The sequence below is a fragment of the Poromitra crassiceps genome (assembly GCF_964638095.1).
Source record: "Poromitra crassiceps genome assembly, chromosome: 19".
Classification (NCBI taxonomy): Eukaryota; Metazoa; Chordata; class Actinopteri; order Beryciformes; family Melamphaidae; genus Poromitra; species Poromitra crassiceps.
Genome location: NC_139646.1, coordinates 12,151,707 through 12,166,260, shown reverse-complemented (window position 1 = coordinate 12,166,260; position 14,554 = coordinate 12,151,707).

Here is a 14,554-nt window from a genome sequence, read left to right as displayed (position 1 = left end):
TATAACTATGATATAGCATAGAGGACTAGTGTTAGGTTAGACTAAGGGGCAGGTTGGAAACATATAACTATGATATAGCATAGAGGACTAGTGTTAGGTTAGACTAAGGAGCAGGTTGGAAACATATAACTATGATATAGCATAGAGTAGGGAGTAGCGTTAGGTTAGACTAAGGAGCAGGTTGGAAACATATAACTATGATATAGCATAGAGGACTAGTGTTAGGTTAGACTAAGGAGCAGGTTGGAAACATATAACTATGATATAGCATAGAGGACTAGTGTTAGGTTAGAGGGGCAGGTTGGAAACATATAACTATGATATAGCATAGAGGACTAGTGTTAGGTTAGACTAAGGGGCAGGTTGGAAACATATAACTATGATATAGCATAGAGGACTAGTGTTAGGTTAGACTAAGGAGCAGGTTGGAAACATATAACTATGATATAGCATAGAGTAGGGACTAGTGTTAGGTTAGACTAAGGAGCAGGTTGGAAATTTATGAAACACAGACACAGAACCAATTATTATAAAGTAATGTGGTATAATACACTGAATGTACTGTGCATATTAGGGAGATATTCCTTGTCAACACAAATATTGAGTTGTAGCCCATTGTTCAAATTCACCTCTTTGTCTCAAAGCTTAACAATTCTTCTCTAACTCGTCTGCTTCTGTTAATCTACATTTCCTCATTTGACTGGTGACTGGTATAGATTTAATCAATCAAATCAATAAGGGATAGTGTGTGTGTGTGCCTGCCTGCCTGCCTGCGTGTGTGCGTGCATGCGTGTGTTTGTGTGTGCGTGCATGTGTGTGTTTGTGCGTGCATGCGTGTGTTTGTGCGTGTGTGTGTGTGTGTGTGTGTGTGTGTGTGTGTGTGTGTGTGTGTGTGTGTGGTTGTTCTTGTGCCGTTATACCTGGTACAATGCAGCATTCTGGTAGTTTTGTTCTGGGAAGCCGGGGGTCAGCAGATCACCGCGGTCACCTTCGACAGCGCCACCGGCTCCGGCTATTCCTGGCAGCGGGGATGGAGGGCACTTCAGCTGCACAGACACCTCAAGGATACCCACACCCACACACCTACACCCCCCCCCCCCCATTTCCCTTTTCCCACTCATCATTTCATCCAGACCAGCACACAATCCTAACAACAGCCACTTTCTAGGTCAATCGAGCCGAGGCAATTTCTCGCCAAGATGGAGTTGCAGTTCTCTTCTTACCTGGTGTACTCTCTGGAGCCACGGCTTCGTAATGGGCCTTGAAACCTCGCTCTGTGGTTTTGTCGTTGGTGTCGAAGTAGACCATCAGGCGGTTTCCCAGTGACACCAGCGCCAAGGGTTTGGTGGAGCCGCAGTATTTACCTACACAGAACCACACAAATGAGCTCGAAAAAGGGCTATTCAGAAGGTTTGTTCAGCCTTATCATGGAAATGAATGTCACAGAGAACTCACATTAGGCTGATTAAATGGCCCTCATTGATAACGCCTACTATCAGGGTACATTCATTACGGGCTAGTTACTGCTTAATACTATTAACTAGCCCTTATCTTATGTCTCTAGTACTCATTTACTAATGATGTTCATGTTAAGTATTAATTGATACATTATTTAATAGTTTAGGGTTAGTTAATGGTTAGGGTTAATTAACCCTTAATAAGTATTAACTAACCCTTAGTTAATGTTTATTAGGCAATATTAAGCATGATTAAGCATTAACTAACTGTTGATTAATCTACCCATATTGTAAAGTGTTAACCGCTGATTTGATCATATTTTCTCATTTTTGGTTTTGATTTAGAGAGTGTTAGAGAAGAGGATACATGGTAAAAAAAAAATCTTTCCTGATGGATAAAGATCAAAGGCATTTGCGAAGGAAGTACTATAGTCTACATAGTGGGCGATGTGGGCAGCACGCTAGTGAGGGAGTGTGTGTAGAGCAGTGCAGAGCAGGCAGGAGGACTGCAAGTCATTTGGGCATGACATCAAAGCCTAGTCCCCTTAGCCTTGGATGGGAGGATAGCACTGCAGGCTGAGGGAACTGCTGTATTTATGTAGGCTATGTGTGTGTGTGTGTGTGTGTGTGTGTGTGTGTGTGTGTGTGTGTGTGTGTGTGTGTGTGTGTGCGCGCGTGTGTGTGAGTGCGTGCGTACGTGCGTGCGTGCGGCTGACTTCTTTATTCTTTCCCTCCATATATTTCTCTGTCTCTCTGTGTGCACGTCTGTCTCTCTCACCTCTCTCTCAGTTATCTCTCACCTCTCTCTCTCTCACACACTCTCACACACACACACACACACACACACACACACACACACACACACACACACACACACACCACACACACACACACACACACACACACACACACACACACACACACACCTCCCCCCTCTCTCTTAAGGGGAGGTGTGAGGTGTTGCTGATGACACTGCAGCAGAGAATATTCTCACTCAGGCCTCACATTCACATCTTCCATGCCCTTCAGACCAGATCATCTAGATAGATAGATAGATAGATAGATAGATAGATAGATAGATAGATAGATAGATAGATAGATAGATGCTGAGATCTATGGACAGAAAAATCTTGTTAAATTGCCAAATAGGTCAAATAGACTATGAAAAGCAAACAAAGATCTGATTTCAGGGTGTACTTGTGATATAGCTTCCAGCCTAGTGTGTGGAAATGTGACCTGCTCAAAGCGAGTCCATTGCATCATTGCAGTAAATGGCTGTACAGTTGATATATTGCCATGTCTCACAACGAAGTGGAGACTAACAATCCCCCACTGTACAACAAAAGCACAGGGCAAATCAATATTCCCTCGCCGTTTTTAGGAAACCAATTCCTTTTTTTTGCCCATTAGGTTATAATTACTGTGAGGTTTTTATTGGGCGCTCTCTTGGGCTCACCGATGATCCCCAGCGGGTCTTTGAGCGTGATGAAGTCGGCCGTGCAGAGCGTGGTGTCCTCCAGGGCAAACTCCGGCTCAAACCACAGATGGATCACCTGCAACAGACACATGCAGAGGTGTTTCCTCTGTCTTCTATCTGAGAAGCCGATAAGAGAGGCTGGAAGGAGGAGAGGCGTGCGTGTGTGTGTGTGTGTGTGTGTGTGTGTGTGTGTGTGTGTGTGTGTGTGTGTGTGTGTGTGTGTGGCAGAGAGCAAAAAGAAGAGACAGAAAGCGAGAGAGAGAAGGGGAGAGAGGGGTGGAGGTAGAGAGAGAAGGGAAGAGAGAGAGAGGGGTATAGGGAGAGAGAGAGAGAGAGAGAAGGGGAGAGAGGGGTGGAGGTAGAGAGAGAAGGGAAGAGAGAGAGAGAGGGGTATAGGGAGAGAGAGAGAGAGAGAAAGAAGGGGAGAGAGGCAGAGGGAGAGAGAGCAGTAACCATGTCACTGTCAGGCAGACAGGAAAGCAGCCATGCTGGCAAAGGAAGAAACAGCCAGGAAGACATTGTTTCCTCCTGAGGGTGCAGCCGCCAAACGGGGAGGAGAGCCGAGGAGATTGAAGGAGACACGGCGGCCATCTGTCTGCGCTGCGTTCGCCCCGGCTGTCCTCCACTGCTTGACCTGATACAGTAAAGACGGCTCTCCCCTTTAGCTGATGAAGCACTCTATATAATGCCGGTGGCTCCACACCAGGCACACACTCTGTGAAAGACCCTGTCTGGGATACGAGTGATTTGTTTTGATCGATATCTTTACAGAAAACAAGATATAAGATTGATGTGTTGCTCTTTTTGAAATGAGTTGAAGTCAATCAAGCTCTATTGTGTTCAAGAGGAAATTGATTTCATCAGACATTTGCTCGTTACAGAAACCTCCTTTGCATGAATAAGAAATTAAAGAGTCTGTTAATTAATATTTACAGTACTCATCTCATGGCTTGTTCCACGTCACTTTGCTCAAATTCCCAGATGCTTATTAGTTCAATATATATACACTATTGTAATAATATAATATAGGCTATATAACGTTATTTGAATAGTGATGGATTGCTCCACCACGCTACCTTATGGGGGTCCACGGTGATGTGCCAGACGCAGCTCTCGCCATCCTCATAGTTGCTGGGGTAGTTCCGGCTAGAGAAGGTGCCCGACTCTCCAGACAGCTCCTGAGGACCGCCACACCCTGAGTCCACCCCTGTAGCATGCATGCAGAGGTGGAGAGGATACAGGTTACCAGGTCATATCTTATTTGGAAATCATTCAACAGCAACAGATATGATGCGATATAACTTTATTGTCAGATTTCTCACATGATACACACAATCACATTGCACATAGGCCCATAATCACACTACATTCAATTACACATAACATCAAACATCAAAGAGATACCCTCTTTTAAGAACACCCTATACCACAGATATTGGAGTATACTAACCCACGTGTTGAATCTGAGGCTGCCCTCCACCCCTGCTTAATATGATTTTAGTGGTTGTGCGGTCTGATTTTTTAATGGAATTTAAGAAGCAGGCCTATGCAGTACTTAAAGTATTATGTAATTGCCAGGTTTACCATGCAATCTAAATGTTTGGAAAACACCTTATGGTTTCCACACTGAAAAGTGAAGATCAGGGATACCTTGGCAACAGGAGTGATTATACAGTATGTCATCGGGTTGGCTTTCCCTGGTGGATGTTGCCGCTTTGGCAGCACAGCTGTGTTTTAACAGCAAAGCTCTGGAATATCATTCCTCATGCAGTCAGAGTATTGCCACCAATGTTACCACACTGTTTAAACATTACTGTTCTGTTGTGTAAAACATGCCGTCTTCTCCCCCCCCCCTCCATCCCAAAAAAGGGGGGGGGATCCTTTTAATGCACTTCCTGATGACAGACTGACCTTTTTGACCTTTTCATTCCTTGTGATGATGAAAGGAAATTGGTTCAGCTGATTAGGCAACAAGGTTTTCATTTCACCACTTTTAGGCTGCTCCTTTCATGCGGCCCGAAACAACATGCCCGCTTCCATTCCCAAAGACAAAACAAGGCGGTGGAAATGTTGGGAGAAGTCTGCTCTCACAAAGCAGTCGCTGCCTCCTGCCTCCTGCAAGGCTAGAAGGAATAATGGTGGGCTTACTAAATTAAAAATGAAATTGGTAGAATTCTTCTTTTGAAGTCTGCACAACCCTCCTCCATTTATACTTGGCTTAAGGATGTCATGTTCTTTCTGAAGCTTGAGAAAATAAAGTATTCTCTGGGAGGTACAAATGATACATTTGTTACAAAGTGGCAACCATTTAGCGTATATCATTCTTTAATGCTCTGCAGAGGCTCTCTCCAGATGCGGTGCTGTAACTTTACGATTATAGATACTGAGTTCCTTCATCGCCACTGACCTTACATTAATACAGTATGCAAAGTAGGCAATTTGCAAGTTTGATTTCATACCATCCTATTTAGTTTGTATCAGTCTATGTGTTATGTTTACCCCGCAATTAGTTGTGGGTCTGTGTGTCAGTGACGGTTTTGTAATATGTTTAATTTCATGCATAATGTGCATATGTATGCAATATGCACCTTCACTGTTGACAGTTGGTATCGGAATCCGTACTGTATGAGAGATGATTATGTGAATTTGTAGCTACTGTATCAACTTGTGACACCTTTATACCTACAGTACCACAGGAGGGGTAACACTTTATAATAACATAAAGTCGTAAGTCATTTATAAGCCTTTAGTTAATGATGAGCTAACCATTTACAAAACATGAATATAGGCTACATTTGTAGATTAATAAATGTTATGTTAACATAATACAAATGTATCTATATCATCTATAAACCTTTAGTAAATTAAGTGTTCCTCACATGTTGTAAATTATGTGTATATAATTTACAATTCATTTCAGGCTTTCTGCATCCCCTAATCTAAAGTGTAAACCATTCATGACACATACTGTAAATGAGTTACATACAAGGGGGTAGCTCCGTCTGTCAAAATTGAAGACATTTATATGGTCAACCAATGGAAAGAGTGAAGGAATTGAAAATACTTGGGAATTTGGCTCAATGAAAGATGTACATGGAAAATACATATTGAAAATTTAGAAACACAATGTTAAAAAGTAATGAATATAATGAGAGCCATATCTGGTTACACCTGGGGAGCAGATAAGCAGGCATGAAGAGATTTGCTAATCCTACCAGGATTTAGAAAATTTGCCATTTTGGAGCTGAAGATTGGCCATGTTGGATTTGAATGTCAAAAATAGGTTAAATCATCAAAATGACATCAATTTAAAATTTCTCAACATAGCCAATTGTAGCATTTTGCATTTAGGGCTCTCAAAACTGTGGCCCACATTTCCGCGATAGGCATGGAGACTAAATTTGTTTTTTAACCTCATAGATGACAAATAAACTGAGAAACTAACCTCTGCTCACGGAATTGCTCAAAATAAATTAGTAGGCTGGCTCCCATTATAACGGTTGAAAACATTATGAAACTCAAACTGTGATTTCTCAAAAAGTACCAAAGGTATTACAAAATGCTGAATCAGAGCAATAAAGGACTAAAAGTGGTGACATGTTTAAAGTTTGAATGGAGTTTGTAGCTTAAAGTATGATGAGTATTTAGAGTTCAAATGGGAATGGTTTGACCAGTCCTCCCATAGACTTCCATTGTAAAAAGGCATTTTTGGTAGGATCATATTTAGGTGATTTTCAAAACTTTCCCCTCATAGGATTCCTTGGGACTTTTTTCTGACATTTAGAACATATCGAGCAGACAAAATCCATTGAGTTTGCTTGTGTTCCAATTAGTGAGATGTTGAACCATATTTGTATTGGACAGCCTAGCCTAATGTAAACTTGATCCTGTTCTACATACTCCGGTACAATAGGTGGCGGTATGCACCTTAATCCGGAAAATAAAAGAGAGAGAGAGAGAGGGAGAGGGAGAGACACACACACACGCCAAATGTTCCTGATAGGAGTAGCCGAGTGGCAGTAGCGTTATTTGCCGGTTTGATCCTCTCAGAAGTTTAATTTCACAAACAGAAGACTCGTGTGTGCGGATGATATTATCACGATTATATAAACTGGAACCGGGTCTCCGTTTAAACTGAGAGGAAGAAGAAGAAGCACCTCTCCCTGGACTCAGATACTCAGATATTAGCTGTGAAGCTAACGTTAGCTGTGAAGCTATTGGAGAATTCGTAGTTAATACTCTCTAACGTCACGCAACTGGGGGTAATTGGGGTAAAGGAATGGGGTAGGATGTAACTAAGGGGGTAACCAAACCCGCCATTCAAAATAATTGGCGCGGATGTGAATTTTGTAAATAAACAATACATGACATAGTGGTCTGAGCTTCAGATTTTAGCCTGATTGAATACTTCAAAAGACCCCACTGATTCATAACAGGTCTAAAGTCACGTTATAGCAGTCGGGCGCACTTAGTGACAAGCAGTGTTAGGAAAGTTACTTACAAAATGTAATATACTACATAATTACTAGTTACTTTCATTTGAAAGTAATAAGTTACTTTACAATATTACCGTCTGTAGAGTAACTCGTTACTTATTACACTACTTTTGCATTACTTGATTACTTAAAATAACAGTAGGCTAATTAGGCTACGTGATTCGATTAAAAAAACAACTACATTTTTTACTTGTCTTACTTGACAAAGTAACTAATATTACGGAAATCCTATTGGTAATAACAAGTTATATTACTGAGTTACTGCTAAAAGTAATATATTACATGTAATGTGTTACCCCCAACACTGGTGACAAGCAATACAACAGTAAAACGGACAGGTTTTTGTATTGAGTTTGGCATCAGTGGGCGTAACCCATAAGAGAGCGAGCCCCGTACCCCCAGCGTTGCATAACAACAACACCGGAAGTAACTCCAGAGTAACCTTACGAATGAAGTTTGTCAGTAAATAGTGGAAGAGGAAAAGTTCATGTCACTGTGTGAACAATTCTAAAGTCCAGAAGCTGAGAGCGTTGGTGAAACAGCATCAACTGCAGAGTATGAGGAGGAAGCTACTCTTTCAAAAGAGATCGACCAACAACAAAAACTGCTGGACGCTGTGCGGCTACACAGAGGAGCCTTGCCTCCACAACCTCCAGCAGCTGTGGGTCATTAAACAAGATATTCCCGCTGAGCAGCAGGAGTGGAGCCCCAGTCTGGACCAGGAGGACCCAGAGCCCCCACACATTAAAGAGGAACAGGAGGAACTCTGGATCAGTCAGGAGGGAGAGCAGCTTCAGGGGGACCCAGAGCCGTCACACATTAAAGAGGAACAGGGGGAAATCTGGACCAGTCAGGAGGGAGAGCAGCTTCAGGAGGACCCATAGCTCCCACACATTAAAGAGGAACAAGAGGAACTCTGGACCAGTCAGGAGGGAGAGCAGCTTCAGGGGGACCCAGAGCTATGACACATTAAAGAGGAACAGGAGGAACTCTGGATCAGTCAGGAGGGAGAGCAGCTTCAGGGGCTGGAGGAGGCTGATATCACCAAGTTCCCATTCACTGCTGTCCCTGTGAAGAGTGAATGAGGGGGAGAAACCTCAGTCCTCACAGCTTCATCACCACCAAACTGAGGAGAACAGAGAGGCAGAGCCTCTAGCCAGCAGGTCAACTGAACAGATGAAAACAGAAGCTGATGGAGAGGACTGTGGAGTATCAGATCCAGCTAGTCATTTACAACCAACTGAATGGATGGAAACTAGTGAACCTCAGTCAGGTTTACAACCACAGAAAAACAGTGATGTTCTTGAGAAGAAACACTTCTGTTGCTCAGTTTGTGGTAATGATTTTGATCAAAAAGCACACTTGAACAAACACATGAGAGTCCACACAGGAGAGAAACAATTTCTTTGCTCAGACTGTGGTAAATGTTTTGGTAAAAAAAGAGCCTTGAACAGACACATGATAATCCACACAGATAAGAAACAATTTCTTTGCTCAGTCTGTGGTAAAGATTTTGGTCAAAAAGGACACTTGAACAGACACATGATAGTTCACACAGGTGAGAAACAATTCAATTGCTCAGTCTGTGGTAAATGTGTTGGTCAAAAGGCAGGCTTGAAGAAACACATGATAATCCACACAGGTGAGAAACAATTTAATTGCTCAATCTGTGGTAAAAGTTTTGGTCAAAAAGGAACTTTGAAGGGACACATGATAATTCATACAGGAGAGAAACGATTCATTTGTTCAGTCTGTGGTAAAGGTTTTGGTCGAAAAGGACAGTTGAAGACACACATGATAGCTCACACAGGTGATAAACAATTCATTTGCTCAGTCTGTGGTAAAAGTTTTGGTCGTGAAGGAGCCTTGAAGGCACACATGATAATGCACACAGGAGAGAAACAATTCATTTGCTCAGTCTGTGGTAAAGGTTATGGTCGAAAGGGACACTTGAAGGAACACATGATAGTTCACACAGATGAGAAAAAATTCATTTGCTCAGTCTGTGGTAGGGGTTTTCGTCGTAAACAGCAATTGAAGTCACACATGAGAATCCACACAAGAGATAAAGGTTTTGGTCATACAGGACACTTGAAACAATTTCTTTGCTCAGTCTGTGGTAAAGGTTTTGGTTATAAAGCAGTCTTGAAGAGACACATGAATGTCCACACAGGAGAGAAACAATTCATTTGCTCAGTCTGTGGTAAAGGTTTTAGTCAAACAGGAGCCTTGAAGAGACACATGATAGTTCACACAGGTGAGAAACAATTCATTTGCTCAGTCTGTGGTAAAGGTTGTGGTCTTAAACAAAATTTGAAGACACACATGATAGTTCACACAAGAGAGAAACCATAATTGTTCGCTTTGTGGTAAAGGTTTTAGTCCAAATGGAAACCATGAGTGTCATGGAAGAGAAACCAAGACGTGTGTGTGGGTGGGTGGTAGGTAAGCTATAAGATGTATCTAACCTAGTAGTGCATGAAGTAGTTAATGATGAAGTATGTATATGACATAGTATAGGATATGTATTATATAGTATAATTATTTGATGTAGTATGTGCATGCCATGTACTATAATATGATGATATAGCCCTTTGAGACATGCTCCTAATAAAGAGCTATATAAGAGCAGATTAGATTAGATAACACGTTTTTTCATAATGTTAATTTGTATAGGGACAGATACACATACATATAACATTTAACAAGAAACGTCTGATGTCATGTATCACATTTATAACCTAAGCTAATTTGCAATGCCGTCACTAGATGTTATTAAAAGCAAGTATTAAAAGCAAATACAGTAAAATATACAATAAACATAAACAAGGATATAATCAGCATCATACACAATCGTAAAACATAAACAATCATACACAAAGGATATAGTCAGCATAGGTCACCAGGTTTACACACACACCCACAGTCACTCGTGAGTACATTGGTGATTATTACTCTTCAGGAACTGCTTTAGTTAGGTTAGTTTAGTTCGTTTTTTGTCTCCCTTCATAATTTCTGTCTGACTCAGTATCTTGTCTGTGCATTATTGTTTTTATCTGCTTTGCAAGAAAAGTTCAATAAAAATACTTCTTAAAAAAGTCCAGCAATTCTGTCTCATTTGTAAAATTAAATTGTTGTATTTTATCGGATGCAAATAAGTAAATAATATCATGGCATTACATATCGGCAGGTGGTGACATGGAGGTGAGTGAGAAAAGGAACAAATATGATAAGGGCGACATGGTGGTTAGCACTGTCACCTCACAGCAAGAAGGTTGTGGGTTTGAATCTCTCCACCCCGGTCCTTCTGTGTGGAGTTTTTGGATGTTCTCCCCATGTTTGTGTGGGTTTCCTCCCAGTGTCCCAGTGCAGTGTTGTGTGTAGTATCGTAATGTAACCTAGTAAATGTTGGCACCGGTGGAGGTGCAGCAGGCCTAGAGCCTAGCAGGAAGAACATCTACCTGTACAGATTAAATAAGTATATATGTAATGTATATGATGTATGTAATGTGAACAGTGCACCCCTGAAAAAGTGAAGCTCCCCTGTATAAATGAAGGTTAAATAAAAAATGGAGGGTTAAAACACTGAATGATGACATCACAACAGTATTATGTTAATTTAAAATGAGATACTGAGATAATGAGATACCTCTAACTATGGCTTCAAACAGCTAGCCTGGTAAACCAGCCCGGCACGTGAACTTACATTTCATTTGGTTCTGCAGAACCAAATGAAATGTGAGTTCATGTGACGGGCTGGTTTACCAGGCTATCAAACAGCCACAATTTGAGGAAAGAAATGGCAATTGTTTGTGTGTGTGTGGAGGCGGCCGATTTTTGGGACCCCCATAGTTATCAGGTTATAACTCGAACACTGTATATAATTTAAAAAGTCTGCAGTTTGGCTCATCAATGACTCCTGTAAGGTTAATTATTATTCCAATAAAGTGGATTCAGTTCTAAAAGGAGCGGGCTAAACATGTACGTCACTTTTTCGGAAGGGGGGTAGCTAAAGTAATATAGTAAAGTAACAAGTAATCTAACTAATTACTTTTGATACCAATTAATAAGTAAAGTAATTGTATTACTTTTTAAAGGAGTAATAGTAATACAGTAAGTAACTAATTACATTTCCTGAGTAACTTGCACAACACGGTTCCCCACAGCTTTGTGCTGTAATATCTCACAGACCACAATTGCACAACCTAGGATTTAGCAGAACATTGATGACGAACATCATGTGCCACCCAATCAGATCATCATGTGCCACCCAATCAGATCATCATGTGCCACCCAATCAGATCATCATGTGCAACCCAATCAGATCATCATGTGCGACCCAATCAGATCATAATAAATCACCCTCTGGCAGAGGGCCTCTGTCTGAAGTCAATATAATCGACAGTGGGAAACCACTGACAGCAACGTCGACATCGGTCAACAGACTGTGGGTCCGATCAGACCACATGCCTTTTAATGAGGCCATTTACACCGGCACTAACATGCGTTTTCTGTAATCAGATTGCAATCGGATAGTGCTTGACTACTTGAAAGTACAGGTGTAAACACCCCCAAGACACATTAAAGACGGATTGCAATCTGATGTGCCAAACCACCTCCGGAAGTGGTCAGGGACACATTATGACCACATTGAACACGAGTGCAAATGCAATGGTGTCCTCTCAATCCGCATACAGCAACTGTATGTGGATTGAGAGGACATCCGTTTTGGGTGATCAGATTGCAATCAGATTGCAATCTGATCACCCAAAACCCATGCTAACGCCAGGTGTAAATTAAATCCGGCTAATGTGATCAAGCACTATCTATCCGATTGCAATCTGATTACAGAAAATGCATGTTAGTGCCAGCCAGGCAGGTGTAAATGGCCTCAGTGACGCTCACTCTCTGAATTGATTGTGAACGCAGCTTTCTAAGCAGCCCAGTAGGCTTTTGCTTTGGCTCCCTGTGGGTTTTCTATTGACGGTTTTAACTTGACAATATAAACATTCTAAAATGCCCCTAGCTTACTTCCTGTTGCAGTGTTATAATACGATAACTGACAGGAAATAAGCTAGGTTTGAAACTGTATCATAGCAACACAATTCCGTGAAAACCACCTACATCCCCCGTCTTGTCACGCCCTTTTACTGTGTTTCCCCAGCTGTGTATTCCTCTGCTACACAGTGTGGCTGCTGGCAGGTATACATGCAGCTCACATCACAACAACAGAAACCTCTAGAATAGCTTCCCTAGCCGCTGTGGGAGTACATCAGAGAAAATATATGATATAACTAGCTGAGAAACATTGTACTAATATAATGTATATTGTAAGGCAAAGGTGGAAAAAGGTGATTACACAAGAGCTACATCCTCTTCACTTCAGTAAAAGTCATTATTTTATGCTTGTAAGGTGATAAGTCCATACTGGGGAAAAAAATCCAATGTGTTTGATACAAAAAAGTTAGCTTTATGAGATGCTAAAACATTCAGCATTGACTTATGGGCACTCTTCCATGAGTTATATTTGAATACATTGCTGTGAGGTTATGAATCACTGTTCTGCTGACTTGAATAACTATACACTTTAAAGTAAGCAAATGAGATCAAATAGGCATCAGCACAATAACTGTGAAAAGGGCGGTATATTTTCTTTAACTGTTTTGAAGCGGTTTGCTTTGACTAACAAGAATTAGACATAGTATACTAGTGTATTATAGTAGTACTAGATACTACGAGATATACTATACTATATACTTGTTATAGGCACTCACCGTCTCCACTGGTAGAAGAGTCAGATTTGCTAGTGACATAGAGGGCCACCATGGTGATGCAGGCAATGGTCATTGCCACAAACAGAAAAATCAGGGCCTTCTCCAGGGTGGTCATCCCCTTGGACCGTCGGGATTTGGTCATTTCTGCATCCATACTCCTCACAGCGGCAGAGGTGCACCCAAATGCGCCTTGTCCAACAATTCACCGACTTATTACCAACAGAAGGAGAGCCGGTGGGTCTGAACTTTGACAGCACCGATGTACCTTGAACTTGGTGGAGCAACTAGCCACATGTCAGCACGGGAAGGGGGGGTGGGGGGGGGGGGGGGCTTAGGGCCAAATGATGTGACTGAGCCATAAATCACACAGTATCACACTGACACTTTAATGAGTATTGATACTGTTCTCTAGTCAGAAAAAAAACTGTTAAGATATCTTTCAAGGAGATTGAATGCATTAGACATGGTAAAAGGAAACCTCTCACCCATGACCTACAGTTAGTTTTACATGTCAGATTTGATCGTAGCTCATGGCACCCAGCTTCTCTGAGTTCTCTGTCTAAAGTCATAAAGTGTAGTTATCAACACTCATCTTCATGCTTGTGCACACTTCAAAACTCTCACTACTACAAAACTGTGTTTTGTTCAAACTTTTTTTTTTACACCAGCATTTCTAGCAGAACATTATCTGGGACTTGTAATTGATTTGAATTTCACAAAGTACACCTTGTGGGTCTAATTAATACATCCAAGGTGCTAAACAACTTATTGCCGATTTAATTGAAGAGGAATTTCTTGAGGGAAAGCAGAGAAAAGCTTCATCTTGGGTCCCGTGAGATAACAGTGTTAGTGGACAATAAATTATGTGACAGTTCCTATTTCTAATAGGTTTTTTATCATTTTGCAGATCATTTGACTGATATGCAGGATGTAATGAGCCATTTCACCATCTTAAAACTCAATACTGGTTGTGTTATTTATAGCTCCCCCATAAATAAACCTCTGCATGTAATCTAACAATAATCAACAGATTACAACAAATGAGAGTCCTTGACCAGAGATTATGATAATGTCTCGAGAACAATTTCACCATACAAGATGGTGGATTGGATTGTTTTTTCCATTGACCTTCCTATCCCTAGCTACGGCCCCTTTGCCCTAGCCCTGCCCCCTCCCTTGACCCAACCCAGATCACATCCACTCCCAAATGTAATGGTTTGTTCCTTGGCCCACGCTACACCCTTCCACCAAGTTTCCTGAAAATCGGCCCAGTAGTCTTTCCGTAATCCTGCTAACAAACAGACAGACAGACAAACGGCACCGAAAACACAATCTGGGAACCCATCGGTT